Genomic DNA, 15,579 nt, shown 5'->3' with positions numbered 1-15,579 from the left:
ATGAAATGCCAAATCCTTAATGGTCATCTCAGCTTTCACAATTTCTAAAGAAGCATATTTTATTATTGCTCAAAATATAATGCTTCCATACCGTGTATATAGCCATGGTATATGACACCTATCATGATATTGATGCTTCACATTCTAGTGACATTGTAAAGCATTCTAAAGATTTATGCATTTTCTATTATCATGTCTGTTGATGTACTTTTCATCCATTGCTTATGAATTAAGAAATGTGTAGTTTGGAATTCTGTGGGATCCTGCTAAATTCCTTAGGACCATGGTCAAACACAGCTAAATGGTTATCCTTTTCCATAATATTATTCTTGGGCATGGAGAGGAGTATCTTTTTAATAAAGGAAAATTGGCAAAGAGACTTCTTGCAGTGCAGTCCTGGTTTGGCATAAAAATGTGAGGCACCAGGGATGCAAACATCTCATCTTCAGATCCTTACCTGGCAAAGATGCAAGAGGACATATTCCATGGTGTTGCTCAGCAATCTGCAGCACCATGGTAGGTCTTAGGTCTTTGGACTGACCTTCTCTCAGATGGTAGGAATCCAAAGTAAAGCAATGTGACCTGGCAAACGAAGGATCCTAGAGCAGAGCGTGTGATTTCTTCCATTCCTATGGAGATCCTCATTTGGCTGAAAGTCCATCCAGGGACAAAGTGTTTCCAGATCTTTGGCAGAAAAAGAAGTGCCCTCTTTTCAACTTTATTTCAAACAAGTAGAATGCTAAAAAGAAAATATGACTATCATCTACAATTTTGCTATAGGAATAACAGCCATTTTGATCTTAAGGCTTATATAATACTGATGTTAACAGTAGCCACTTATAAGATCATTATAAGAATATAATACTTTTTTTTCTAAGCTATAGAATATAAGATGAGACAACAGAGAAAATACCTATGTATACATATGTGTATATATGTGCAAACATGTATGTGTGACATGAAATGTGATGATGTGTATAGATGCATAATATGTATATATGCATATACACATGTAGTATATCGAGCATGCAGAATTCATGAGATGTAATCAGAAAAAGCCACTTTAGTTTTGTTTTCTGTCTTGTGCTGTCCTTTTTAGTTGGAGGACATCTTCCTCTGCCTCTGGATAAAAACAAGCAATCTTCCACATGATGTGGAAAATCCTACAATGACTTTAAATTGTAAAATACAATCTTGATCCAGAAACTAGAATTTTCAGTTCAAAATATGAACTGAACTGAATATATGAATATGAACTTCTATGTGGTAGAAGCTAAGTTGTTCCTCTCTACACTGCCCTCATCCCATTTACTGGGCTTGTACACTCTCCTCTCAGCTGCTGTGAAGGTTGTCAATGAATAGCTCCCAGACAATTCTCTCAGGAGAAGTGCTCTCAGCTGACAGGTGCCAACTTTCTTGGGAAGTCATAGCACCACTACCACCACCGCCCCATCACCACATATATATCAACAACTGATTTCAAAGGTACAAGAGGCCAGTCCCTGACTCCAGGAGGGACAGTTCTGTAGTGTAACTTATTGTGGCATGTATCCTGAAATCATATCCTTGCCCCACTTTTCCACTTTTCTTATCCTTAACCTTAATGACTTTTTTTGAAGAATACTCCTCAAAAACATGTTTGCCCTGAATTCTACAGTCAGTCTCTGTTTCTAAAGAACCCAGTCTAAGACAAAATAAAACAAAACAAATCTTAATTTTCATTTAAAGTTAAGATTTTCCACCCTTAACTCAAGGTAGAGTTGTCTACAGTAAGTTCACCAGCCTTCAGAGAAGAGGAAGTGGGTCATTTCTTGTTACATTTCCAGCATACCACATCTGTACTCACAATCAGCTGCCTACTATTAAATAATTTTCCTGTATCTCTTGAAATGAATATATGATTTTTATTTTTAAGACTGTAAATATATTGTAATCTACTGATATTTTCTGATGTTGAATCATCCTTATACTTCTGGTGGGGAAAAAAATCTTACATCATCATGATGTTCTGTAGATTTTGAGGCTGTGTTGTTAGAACACACTCTCATCCCTTTAGTCTTTACTTCTCTCATCCCCATCCTAATATTATCTAGAATTTTAATTCTGGAATGGTAGAGGTTTTTGTTGGGTTTTGTTTGTTTGTTTGTTTTCCCTTTGGACCCTGATAATTTTTTGGACAAAAAAACCCCACTTTAGTACATTTATCTAATTATCCTTATTTTCCATATCTTTGGTTGTGTCTCCTAGAATTACTTTTCTTCTTACTGGAATACTTCCTCCAAGAGTGTTTACAAAGTGGTACTTTGTGTGGCAAACTTGGTATGACTGAAAACATCTCCATTGAGCCCTCCATGATGCTGTTGAAATCTGGCTGTGAGTGTCCTCTGGGTGGCAAGCACCCAAATGTAAATTTGAGGGCCCTTTGAGGGCTGACCTCCCACCTTGGAGCCTCCACACTACAACAGTGCACTTTCTAGTTGACCTCTTGTGCACCCCCGGATCTTGACTCAGAAAGTACACCCATACTCTTACTGCTGGGGTCTCCTAACCTATGAGGAAGCTCCTAGGGGAGATTCTTTGAAGACAACACAAACCTGACTATCTTCACTTGGCCCATAGGAAACTCATGTATCCTTAGGCTTCCAAAATGTTGGCTCCCCCCACTTATTGACTTCTCTCCTCACTGGGGCCTTATGGGTGTCCCCTGCCCACCTCTCCCAGGCAAGAAGACACTGAACACACATTAGTTTCTTTCAGATTCTAGCACTGAAGGACTCATGTTCTGCAGCTCAGGAAGACTTCTTCCTTACTTCCAGTCTTCTCTTACTGAAGATCAGGAATAAAATGGCTCTGACTTTTCAAGAGCATTACAAGAAAGTAGGACAATGAAGTAATGTCTTCAAAATTCTGAGGGAAAATGTAATCTAAGGAAAATTTAATCTAAAAATCTATACCTTGCCAAGTTATATAGAGAGTACTTTCAGACACAAAAGGTCCCCCAAACTTTATCTAACATGTACTCTTTCTTAGGAAGCTACTAATGAATACATTCCACTGAATTAAGGGAATTAAGCCAAGAGAGGAAGAATGGGATCCAGAAAACAAGCAATCTAATCCAAGAGGGAAGCAAAGGGAATTCCCAGAATGATAACAGATCTCAAGACACCAGCCATTTACCTCCTAGAGAATAACTTGTCCAGATTGGAGAAAGTGAGAAGCTTCTGGGACAGACATCTTTAAAAAGATGATACACGCAAATCAAAACCACAATGAGATATTGCCTTATACACGTGAGAATGGCTATTATCAAAAAGACAAAAAAAAGCAAGTGTTGAAGAAGATGTGGAGAAAAGGGAATGTTTGTGCACTATTGGTGGGAATGTAAATTAGTGTGGCTTCTATGGAAAACAGCATGGGGGGTTCCTCAAAAAATTAAAAACAGAACTACTATATGATCCAGCATTTCCACTTCTGGATATTTATCCAAAGGAAATGAAAACACTAATTTGAAAAGATATATGCGCCCCCCCAAAGTTCACTGCAGTATTACTCACAATAGCCAAGATATAGAAACAATCTATATGTCCATCAATGGATAAATGGATAAGGAAAATGTATATATATACAATGGAATATTATTCAGCCATAAAAAAGAACGATATCTTGCCATTCGCAGCAACATGGATGAATCTTGGGAACACTAAGTAAAATAAGTCAGACAGAGAAAGAGAAATACTACTTAATCTCATTTATATATAGGAGAATTGGGGGATGGGTGAAATGGGCAAAGGGAGTCAAAAGGTACAAACTTCCAGGTATAAAAAAAAAATAAGTCATGAGGATATAATGTATAGCATGGTGACTATAGTGAATAATACCGTATTATACATTTGAAAATTGCTAAGAGAGTAGATGGTAGATGTTAAAAATTTTCATCCCAAGGAAAAAAATTGTAACTTATGTGAGGTGATAGATGTTAACTAGACTTAATGTAGTGATCATTTCTCAATATGTTCAAATATTAAATCATTATGATATACACCTGAAACTTATTTGTTATATGTCAATTATATCTCAATTAAAATAATTTTTAAAAGATGATATTGTCATAAAATGGAAGTGTTTGAATATGAGAGGAGATCTATATAAGAGAAAGTTTGAGGTTAATTATGAAAAGAACATAAAAAATAAATATATGAATAAAATAAGACCATAACTCCAAGAAAAACAAACCAAAAAATGTGCAGGAAAGGTAATTAAACTATAGTACCTAGCTCATTTGTAAATAGTTTGCATAATGAAAATGATGTAAATCTGGAATATTTATTGAACCAAAATTACAGTGATACTATTTTAGGAGAACAGAAACAAACAAACAAACAAAAAAAACCCCTCAACTTCCAGAGTTTAAACTTAAAGAATAATGTCCCAATATGACAAATTAAGAACTGATATCATAAGCATATTATTAAGAGACAATTTTTTTCTTTTCTTTTCTTTCCTTTTTTTTTTTTTACCTTATAAAGACTAAAAGAATAAAATAATGTTTATATCTGGGGTGCAGAAAATGGTTAAGAGGTATAATAGCAGGGAACTTCTATTTTTCATTTCTAAAATAGACTGTAGAATTCTTGAGTATTTGTCTTTTGTACATACATTTGTTAGAAAATAAAAACTAAATTAAAAAAAATCAAAAGTTAATATGGATTATTCAATAAATGTCACTAGGATAATTGCTTATCCACAAGGGAAAAGTAAAAGTAGATTTCTACCCCTCACCATCCACAAAAATAAGTTCAAAATGATTGTAAGATCTATAAAGCTTTAAGCCCTTAAAAAAAAATAGGTGAGTATCTTTATGATGTCAATCTAAAGCAGATTTCTTAAAAGGCAGAATACTAAAAATAGAAGGGAAAATATTAGTAAATCATATTACACATTGTAATAAAAATCTTTTGTACCATAAAAAAGTCACCGTAAGCAAAGTTGAGACAAGTCACAGATTGGGAGGAGATAGAATTACTAAAATATTCAGAATATATATGAAATTCCTATATATAATAAGATTACTGCAAAAATTTTAACAGAAAAAAAAGCAAATAGTATAATCAGGCAATTTGCTGAAGAAGAGATCTCAATGACCAATAAGTATAAGGAAAGACAGGTAAACATAAGGATCAAATTAAGACAAGGAGAAATCATTATACACCAATGGAATTAGGGGAGTGGGGGAGAACAATATGAAAACTGATAACAGCAACTGTGGGAAAGAATGTGGGGAAAGAGAATTTATATATTGCTCGTACAAACTGGTACAACTACCAATGCTAACACCTAGGAAACCTGAAAATGTGCATATTAATTAAACTTCTAGGTATATCCTTCAGACCTAGAGAAATTATTGTACCTTTGGCCAAGGGGTAATGATATTCTTTTGCACAAAGGTATTCTTTACTGCACTGTTTGAAATAGGGGGAAATGGACAGTAAGCCAAATGTCCATAAATAAAGAATGGAAGAATAAACATGGCTTATTCATACAATGGAATACTATGCACCTGTTGAAATGAATGAACTAGATTTACAGGAATAAATTTTGGGAACATACTACTTAAGAGATAAGACCAAACTGAAGTTGCAAAATGGTACATATGATTCCACATATGTGAAATTTTAAAGCATAACGCAGTATTCTATATGTTCATGGATATATACATATAGAGCCGAAGTCTGAAAATTTTCATGGGAATGCTTTCCAACAAATTCAGGATTATGGTGACCCTTAAGGGAGGACAGGAAGGATGAGAAAGAGATGGGGGAAGGACAGTATTAGATGCTTCACAATGCTTGATTTCAAACGCTCAAATAAAAATGATCTGAAGCAAGAAAATAGAAAGCTACCATTTATTAAATCTAAGGAGGTGAATATGTGGATATCTGTTATATTTATTCTCTGTATGTTTAAAATCTTTATTTTTTTTAAAGATTTTATTTGTTTATTTGAGAGAGAGAGAATGAGAGAGAGCACATGAGAGGGGGGAGGGTCAGAGGGAGAAGCAGACTCCCTGCCGAGCAGGGAGCCCGATGCGGGACTCGATCCAGGGACTCCAGGATCATGACCTGAGCTGAAGGCAGTCGCTTAACCAACTGAGCCACCCAGGCGCCCCTAAAATCTTTATAGAGGGATATGTGCCAATTATCAGAAGGCCAGGCCTGCTTCTGGCCTCCACTAAATACAGATACATGCTCTTGGCCAAATCCCTTAGCATCTTTAAATGTCAGTTCCATTACTTGTAAATGGAGAGGAACAGCATTTGCCCAGCCAGCTTCAATGCTTGGAATATGACTAAAGGAAATAATATATGTAAGAAGATACCTTGAAAATTATTCAGAGCTAAATAATGAAAGAACTATTACTGTTTGCATGTTAACATCTAAAAAATGAATATCCATAAAAAATAATAATCCTAGTTCAGGGGACCGATGTCAAAATCCGGTATTATCTATTCTATGGGTTTTATATCACTATTTTCATAGTGCAAAATTATACTTGTCATCTCATCCTGCTCTAGAGGCTTGACAAGGAGAGGGAGAAAACTGAATCCCATTATTACTCCCAACTTGATTCCCTAAATATTCTAAGGATTTGAAAGAGTTAAAGCATGAAGATCGGTCAGCAACTACTGGGAGAAAAACACCCTGCATGTAAAGACGATATTTTAGGAAATGTCAATTTAGTAGAAAAGACTGCTGGCAAAGGAACACAATACTTGCTTCTATCTAGAGCTTTAAAAAATTCATTTTAAATAATAGCATTGGAAAAAATGTAAAGTGAAGAGAGAACAAAAGGAACTTTTTGCATATGTACTCTTCTCAGTTGTGTTCTTCTTAATAAATGAACTCTCCTCAAAAACATTTGTTAGATAGAAGCAATTAAGGCTGAGGCTCTAGCCTCTCTCCACTAATTAATTACAGCAAATGAGCTTGTAATGTGCATCATAACAACTTAATAAGCTGGGCCAAACTATTTTAGATTCTGCTATGCTAGTATTTCATCATTGCTGGGCTATTTAAATTAGGTAAGTAGTATCCGAACATAAATAGCTTTTGAATTACCTGTGTCGTTCAAAATAAAGTCTATGTCTTGAGCAGATGTGGTATTTATGTGGAAGGGGTGACAGCAAAAAATGACCTACAAGTGAGGACAGGGAAAGGAGGAAGAGATACAGCAAACATGTGAGCTCACACAAACTATCACCATCAATAATCTATTATCCACCCAGCATCTCACATTGGCTGACTGGAAGCCATTCCAAGAGGTCCTATACATTTTTCAATATTTGTTGGACCTGAACAGTGGAGAATCCAATAGCTGCATTACCCTCTCTTTTTTGACATCATTGGTTACGTTATCAATTCTTGCTTCAAAAGTCTAACTGAGGGGCGCCTGGGTGGCTCAGTTGGTTAAGCGACTGCCTTTGGCTCAGGTCATGATCCTGGAGTCTGGGGATCGAGTCCCGCATCGGGCTCCCTGCTCGGCGGGGAGTCTGCTTCTCCCTCTGACCCTCCTCCCTCTCTGCTCTCTGTCTCTCATTCTCTCTCTCTCAAATAAATAAATAAAATCTTTAAAAAAAAAAAAGTCTAACTGAACATGGATCAAAGGGGACTAATACAAGGTCTTTAGCAATGTCTCTGCTTCTAATGAAACTTTAAAGGCAATTAATGACTCATTGAGTCAATGAATAGACTTTGTACATCTGGGGATGAGTTAAAATATGGCTTAGTGTCAGTGAAAGAGGCGAGGGCCCCAGACCAGCTGTGAATTATCTCAAACACAATTATCTGAAACTTTAAAGTGCTAGCTTCTTTCAAATCAAAGGTCATTGTATCTTCCAGGTAGTAACATCTGCTACTACCTCAAGGTGTTAATTGACTAACTTCAGCAAAAGTCAAACAGATCCTCTTCTCTCCCTCCTTAAAGCACAAAGAGTTCACTGCCCATTAGGGTATAATTCAGGCATTTCCAGAAAGGATGGAGAAAACAGGGTATCACAGAGCACATGTGGAACTCAAGAGAGGTCTATCAGGTGGTCTTTTCTGTGGACCCTTCTTTACTCTTTATTATTCATACCAAGTTTCTCTAGAATGTATAGCCAGAGATTTTCACTATAGGATGGGAAACACAGTGGAACAATTCTCTCAGAATATTTCTGAAACATGAGCCATTTAGAGGCAGAGGGAAACATGCCAGTTTGAAAGGCCAGAAGAAATTTTAAAGGCAAAGACCAGTGACAAGGAGAAATAATTGTCGCCCTTCCTCTTTGTTTGTTGTCACACCCATCATCTCGAGGAAGAAATGGGTGAAAATGAAGACACACACACACACACACCCTATATTTGATCTAAGGACAAATTTAATAATGCAGAAGCTGTATTTGAACACATTTCTTGATGTCTGCTCCAAAATACATTTTACCCTCAAATTTGTGATACTCCTGGGATAAGAAGTGAATATATATATACCTTTCAGGAGTGATGCTTTCAGTAAATTTTTTGGACAGAATCAAGACTGGACTGTAAAACTGGGGTTCTAACTCATTTCTTCTCTCATAACTTCTCTCCCCTCTCCTCCTCTTCCCTTGAAGGACTTATGTTAGCAAGTCTTTGATAAGATGCCAAATGATAAAAATTTCAAGTATACATGTGTTTTTTAAAGCCCACTCCCAAATCCCAAATCCTCCAAAACTCACAGGGGTACAGCAATAATGATAGAACGACAGGCACAGGGATGAGATGGTGGTCGGTCAAGCCACAGGGCCCTCTCAGTCCATCACTGATCCATTTCCTGCTGAGGCCAATCAGGAAGACACATGAGCAAGAACTTACAAGTGAGGAGAGATGTGCATTGTGTTCACTCTTGGTCAAGAAGTAGAACACACAAAGACACTCAAGCCTTTGAGAAAACTGTTCCTTGAATTAGACACTTTCATAGAACTCTTTTCTTTGTAGAAAAATACCTAAGCAAGTAATTTGGAAAGACTTGGGGTCAGTTGAAATCCTACTGATGCCTCAAAGGGTAAGAAGCTTCCGTCAGCAATATATAACTAACTAAATCTTTTTCTCCAAAAAGGAGAGCCAGTACTTTTTATATACCTTTGTCACTCGTTGTCAGGCAATAAATCCACTGTGTATTTGCTTAAAGCAGGAAAATGAGGGCACAGCCAGACAACCAAGCTTCTGCATCTCCTACTATACTCTCGTGTTCTTTTCTTAGCTGTCACACTGCCCATGTGGTCTATAGCAAAGCTCAAAATGCTTCAGTCACTCTGTTAGTTTAATGAGTTTAATGGAAGCCTTCTCTAAAGTTCCATGACTGTACTTCACAGAATACCTTGGCAGCCTTCAATTCTAATAATATAAGATGGCCTTTTAAACAATAGCTCATTTGATTTAAATCAATGTCATATCAATTCTAGAACAGTATTCTCATTTAGAAAGCAAATTCTGTCAGGGTAAGTTCTTCTCTAGGCTTGTTCTCTCTCTCACTATTAAGACTGACTGCCTTTTGAGAAGATATAGTTGATGTAAAATAATTTATCTCATCCAAAAACTTACATCAGCTATTTAAATTCCAAAATGACTATGCATCATTTTCCTTGAGTCTGTTCATATTTATTATACATCAAATTATTTCACTTTAGGGAAGTCTTCCTCTCTGTTTTAAGAAACAAAAATTGTTCCCTTTACTACTATAGGTAACTGAACAATGTAAGAAAACAACTGTATTAGATTAGCCTAAGAGGAGGGAATTTGATTTCTCTGTGACATTACACTGGTTAAAAGAAAAAAGAAAAAAGCTATGAAAAGTGCTAGAGAAAAAATGGGATAAGAAATTTGGCTATAGGGGCACCTGGGTGGCTCAGTCGGTTAAGCGGCTGCCTTCAGCTCAGGTCATGATCTCAGGGTCCTGTGATCAAGCCCTGTATCGTTGGGCTCCCTGCTCAGCAGGGAGTCTGCTTCTCCCTTTCTCTCTGTCTGCCCCTCCCCCTGCTTGTGCTCTTGCAAGCTCTCTCTCTCTCTCAAATAAATAAATAAAATCTTAAAAAAAAATTGGCTATCTGTAATTAGAATAACCATGTTAGAACAAGCAGCAAAAATTATTTGTAGATGGCCAATAAACATGACAGGTGCTCAATTTCAATAGTTACCATGAAAATGCAAATTAAACCCTAGTGTGATGCTGGACATATACCAGAATGCCTCAAATGAGAAGATGGAAAAGGACAAGCGGAGGCACCAGAACTCTCCTACACTGCTGATGGACAGGAGAATTGGTGCAACTACTTTGGAAATCTGTTTGGCACATATCTATTTAAGCTGAATACTCACATATCCTATTACCTGATGACTCCACTTTTAGTTATATTCCCAATAGAAATATGTGTTTACATTCACTGGACTGCATGTATCAGATTGTTCTTAGCAGCAACTGTAATAACCTCAAACTGAAAACTACCCAAACATCCCTCAACAGTTGAATGGATAAATATATTTGAGTTTACTCACACAGGGGAAAACACTACAGTTATGAAGGTAAACAATCTACCATTACACCCAATGATATGAATGAATCTCCCAAACACTGTGTTAAAGGAAAGAAGCCAGACATAAAAGCCATGCACACTCTATGATACCAATTATATAAAGCACAAAGATGGATGGAACTAATTTATGCTGTTTATATTATTTGTTATGCTGGTGTCAAGAGGAAGTCAAATGCCCAGAGAATAGGAGTGCCTGTTATGCTCCAAGCTTCCACATTCTCCTGGTGAGAAGCCCTACCCCAAACACTACACACATGATAAAATTAAGACAGGTTTTCAAGTGAATGCTGATGCAGAAGCACATGATGAGCAGTCACAAAGCCATAGAGACATACTTGATGCTGCTTCCAGGGGACAGAAGGACTGTGGGCTGCTCCCCACACATAGACGCCCTGTGACCCTTACTACTAGAGAAGTTTTTCCTTAATTCTTCCATTTACATCCCATCAGAGCACAGAAAATACTTTGATTTAGGCTATGGTTAGAAATGGAAATGTGTAAGATGTGATGTTGTGAAGGGGAAGGGGTGGCAAGGGGGTGGACAAAATGACAAGACTTATTTAATGCACTTGCCAAAAACTATTATAGACATTAACTTCACACATACTGCTTATGGGAAGTTGCAGGTGGATTTTGCACTCAGGCTCCTTTCAGTTTGTTTAAACTGTTCACAAACAGACCACATGAAGGCTAAGAAGATATACACAGAGGATACTGCTGTTAATGAACACAAGTTACAACAGAGATAACCCAACACCTATTTAATGACATATATGACAGCTACTCATGCTGTCTTATAACGGCAAATGGTACGTGTAAGGAGTTAAATAAGGATTACTCTTACTTGGTCAAGTTTTTCTGATTTTTCTCTTCTTTTTGTTAATTCTACACCCTGTAACTTTTTCCATGGCAGGGACCCTTCTTTTCTACCTTTGTGGCCCTATGGCAGGGGCTAGTACAAAATGTTCTCAACAAATGATGTCAAATGGAAGAAATGTTGATACTGATTATTTATCCTGAAGCTCTTTCTCCCACCAGCATTTCCTACACTGCACCCATCCACTATGTTTGTGACAAAAGCCTCCTTAGGGTGCTCACCTCAACTCTTTTGTCTTCTCTACCTTCAGGTTCCCTGAGCCACTTGTCCAACCGTTCATTACTTACCATCCACAACACCCGTTTCCACCCACAATACTTACTTACCTGGTGCTCTGAGTTCAAAAAGTCTGGATTCAGCAAAACTCTCAGATACATGCAGATGGCAAATCAATAAGGGCTGTGCTTCTCAGCCCTGCCTGCATATCACAGTCCCCTGGGAAACTTTTAAAACATGCTAATAGCCAGACCCCACTCTCAGAAATTCAGACTTAGTTTGCTTGAGTGGATCTCTGGCAGCTGGATTTTTTTAAAGTGCACCAGTTACTTCTGATGCTTTCAGATCTGTACTGTCTAATATGGTAGCCATTAGCTATGCATAACTATTTCAATTTAAATTCTAATTAATTAAAAGTATTTAAAATGAGAAATTCAATTCCTCAGTTTCCCTAACCATATTTCAAGTGCTCAATAGCTACACACAGTTAGGGATATCTATCTACCTATAAAGTGTGTGTACATATACATAATACATACATATATATGTTATTGGACTGCACATTATATACCATTTCCATCACTGTAGAAGGTTCTAGTGAACAGCACAGCTACACTATCAGAGCCTGCTTAAATGCAGCTACAGTGAAGATGGGAACCAACCATGGAATCCACTGGCCAGGCAGTGAGGTACAGGGTTAAATCCTTCTTTCAGAATATTCCCTGAGTAATCTACCTGCCTTTTCTTGGTGTCTACTTTCATAAAGAAAGGGAAAAAAAAACAAAGATGCTGAGAAATTTGAAAATAAGCCTGGCTTACTTAGCAATTTTGTAGAGGCTGAGCAGGTTATGTTGGCCTTTAGGTTTGCAAAAGCAAATAAAGCCATCCAGGGTTGTCAAGCAAAGGCATATTTGCCATGAATTTTATTTATTATTCATGCACAGCTTCTCGACACTGTACTGGTCAATTTTGAATTTATTTCCCTGGCAACTGGGCTAAATTAAGCAACAAGACAGAGTCATGAAGCAGGGAGCCTTTTGAGAACATCTTAACCTATCATCTCAGACTTTGAAGTTGCCTTTTATCTTAGATGCCATGCCGAAATCAGCCTGTCAATGTGTGTCATCTGAGGCCTATAGTCTCCAGGTCACTAGTTCAGGTCATAACTTGTTTAAACAAGAAAAACAAGAACATGATGGGTCACAGGTGTGGTTGTGCAGGCTGGGCACTGCACAACTCCATGGAGTACCATTTACATAGTTATCATAGATTTGAATACTTATTCTGACAATTTGCCAGAAAATAGCAATAGTGTCTTAAACAAAGGGTGGCTTTTTCTAACTTTCATTAAAGTAATATATATATTAGCCACAGGGGTAACTGGGTGGGTTACCTTACAGCAGAAATCAACTAAAAAGTAAAATTCCTTAGTCTAGGTGTAATTCAGCATTGGGGCCCAAGAATGTTCTGGATTCTTTGTCTTTGTTCCAAAGCTGCTGGGAAAATTCTGCCTCATGATTTATGAAACTTGTCCAGCCTCAAAAATCTCTGGATTTAGAGATATTCACTGGTTCTGACCAGGTTTCAAAACTGACACAGTGGATCTCAAGCCTGGTTCTACAATCACACAGGGAATTAAAACAAACAAACGAACCAACAAAACAACAACAACAACAAAAGACCCAACACTGAGTCTTAGAAACAAAACAAAAAATACAAAATAAAACCACAAACTCAGAGATACAGAGAATAGATTGGTGGTTGCCAGAGGCGAGTAGGGGGTGAGGAAAATTGGTGAAGGTGGTCAAAAGGTACAAATTTCCGGTTATAAAATAAATGTCATGGGGATATAATGCATGGTGAGTACAGTTAGTAATATTGTACTGTATACTTGAAAATTGCTAAGAGGTTACATCCTAAAAGATTTTATCACAAGAAAAAAAATTGTAACTATGTATGGTGATGGATGTTAACTAGACTTATTGTGGTGAATTATTTCACAATGTATACAAACATCAAATCATTATGTTGTACATCTGATACTAAAATAATGTTACATGTCGATTTGTCTCAGAAAAAAAAAAAAAAAAAACCTGATTCTGAACCCTACCTCAAACCAATAAATCAGAATCTCCATGGGTGGGTTCTGGGCACCAGTATTTTGTAAAAGTATGTAAGGTGCAGCACAGTGGATGGATAACTGCTCCTCTAGCAGATGGAAAGAAAGGAAAGGATGGAAAAAAGAGGAACTGGCTATCCCAAGCCTGGGGCAAGTTGTTAAAATGGAAGAAGATCTCTTAAATGTATTTCACAGAACTTTCAGTCATTAGAACCAAAGATAAACTGAAAAGAGACACTTTTTAAAAGTAAGCAATATGATCTGGTATTCATGATTGTGGAGTGGGTCTTCATCATTTAATTTTAAACTTCAGAACCGTACTGCAAATGTAAAGAAGTAACATCACACTTTATGGATAAAGTGTTCTGGAACACTCAAATTGTGCTTTAAAGCATTAGAAGAAGCAAGGAAGTAAATGACTGAGAAGGAGATGGGGCAGGCCCATTTGAGATTGAAAATGAGCCCTCCACTAAGTCCTGCATGTAGTATAGCATCCCACAGCCCACACTTCGGAAGAAGGGGCTCACTGTGACTTGAAACGTAAGTGGCATAACCACCAGGGAAGCCAAGACTATCTTCCAAAACTATGACTTATTTATTTAGAAGACCTCATAACTACCTGCTCAACAATCCAAGTGTGGCCTAGACTAGCTTGTTTCAGATGAGAATGGACTAGTCATTTTACCCAGTTCAAGAGTGCTCTCTGAGTCACCCATCATACTCCCTTCATGTTCATGTCTAAGGTAGACAGTCCCTTGAAACCTCTCTGGAGTTAAATCTGCCCAGCCAGTCTTGTCTGTGCTGTCTCAAACATGAGCCAGGGCTTTGTGGTCTTCTTTTGCCACCCTAAGCTAGTGAAAAATGTTCAAAGCCGATATATTCCAACTGGTTCTTAGTGAAACAGTCAATCTTATGAATGTAGGCTGTATTTTCAAATGCATGTTTGGAGCCTAAAAATACACATCCATTTTCAATTAATCTATGGCTATGCCTATTGGACACCGATGTTTTAAAAAACAGGGAAGAAAACATATTTTTTCCTCCCAGCTCCCAATTCCTCTATTCAAATCTTTTATTGCTTTCAAAAGCCGGTTCACTTCTCATATCTTCCATTAACTTTTCCCAGCCCAAAGCAACCTCTTCCCATTCAGGATTTATATTGATTGTCTGACTCTGTCATTTGGTATTATTCATATATTCTATTATTACACCTCTCATAGTCATTTAGCTTATCGTATAACAGTGCCTTTTCTACCTGTTAGAATCTTCTAATATGCCCATGGGCATATTGCACAGTAGAAGAACATATACTCCATAGCATTTACTGAATGTTAGCTGAATTCATTACAAACAGTCCAAATTCATGGACCAATTTTATCCCATATCTCTCTATGCTGTTGTTCCCTCTTTCACAATGATATGTCAAGATATAAGTAAGATAAGATTCTCACAACTCTAGGACCCAAACCCTGAATCCTTTAATGTGCCATTTACCAGAAACATGGGAGGGGCGTTTCTTCTATGCTTCCCCAGCAGAGGCTTGTATCATTAAAAAAGGTTTTTTTTAAGGATGAGGAGGAAAGCCACCAACTAAATAACAGCATGCCAATGACTGGAGGACACATCCTGATAACAAAAATGTTAAAATGTGAAAAATGTGTGCCTTAAAATCAATGATAAATGGCAAGTGAATATGATCTTTTAAACACAGGTAATATGTAATAAAAGTTAGAAAGTTCCTTTGTTAAAATATTAAGATATTAT

General features: G+C 37.1%; 1 long non-coding RNA gene across 1 annotated transcript in view; it reads right to left on the bottom strand.

Annotated features, from left to right (window-relative positions):
- Positions 1-15,579, bottom strand: part of LOC123860274 (uncharacterized) — a 352,027-nt gene that overhangs the window by 42,083 nt on the left and 294,365 nt on the right. The window contains exon 11 of the long non-coding RNA XR_010413163.1: positions 458-684. This is a non-coding gene — a long non-coding RNA (uncharacterized LOC123860274). The remainder of the gene's footprint in view (positions 1-457; positions 685-15,579) is intronic.

Source organism: Mirounga angustirostris, unplaced genomic scaffold (assembly GCF_029215605.1).
Source record: "Mirounga angustirostris isolate CCGP_5_RB_7025 unplaced genomic scaffold, mMirAng1.0.hap1 SCAF_7, whole genome shotgun sequence".
Lineage (NCBI taxonomy): Eukaryota > Metazoa > Chordata > Mammalia > Carnivora > Phocidae > Mirounga > Mirounga angustirostris.
This window is presented reverse-complemented; position numbering and strand designations above follow the sequence as displayed.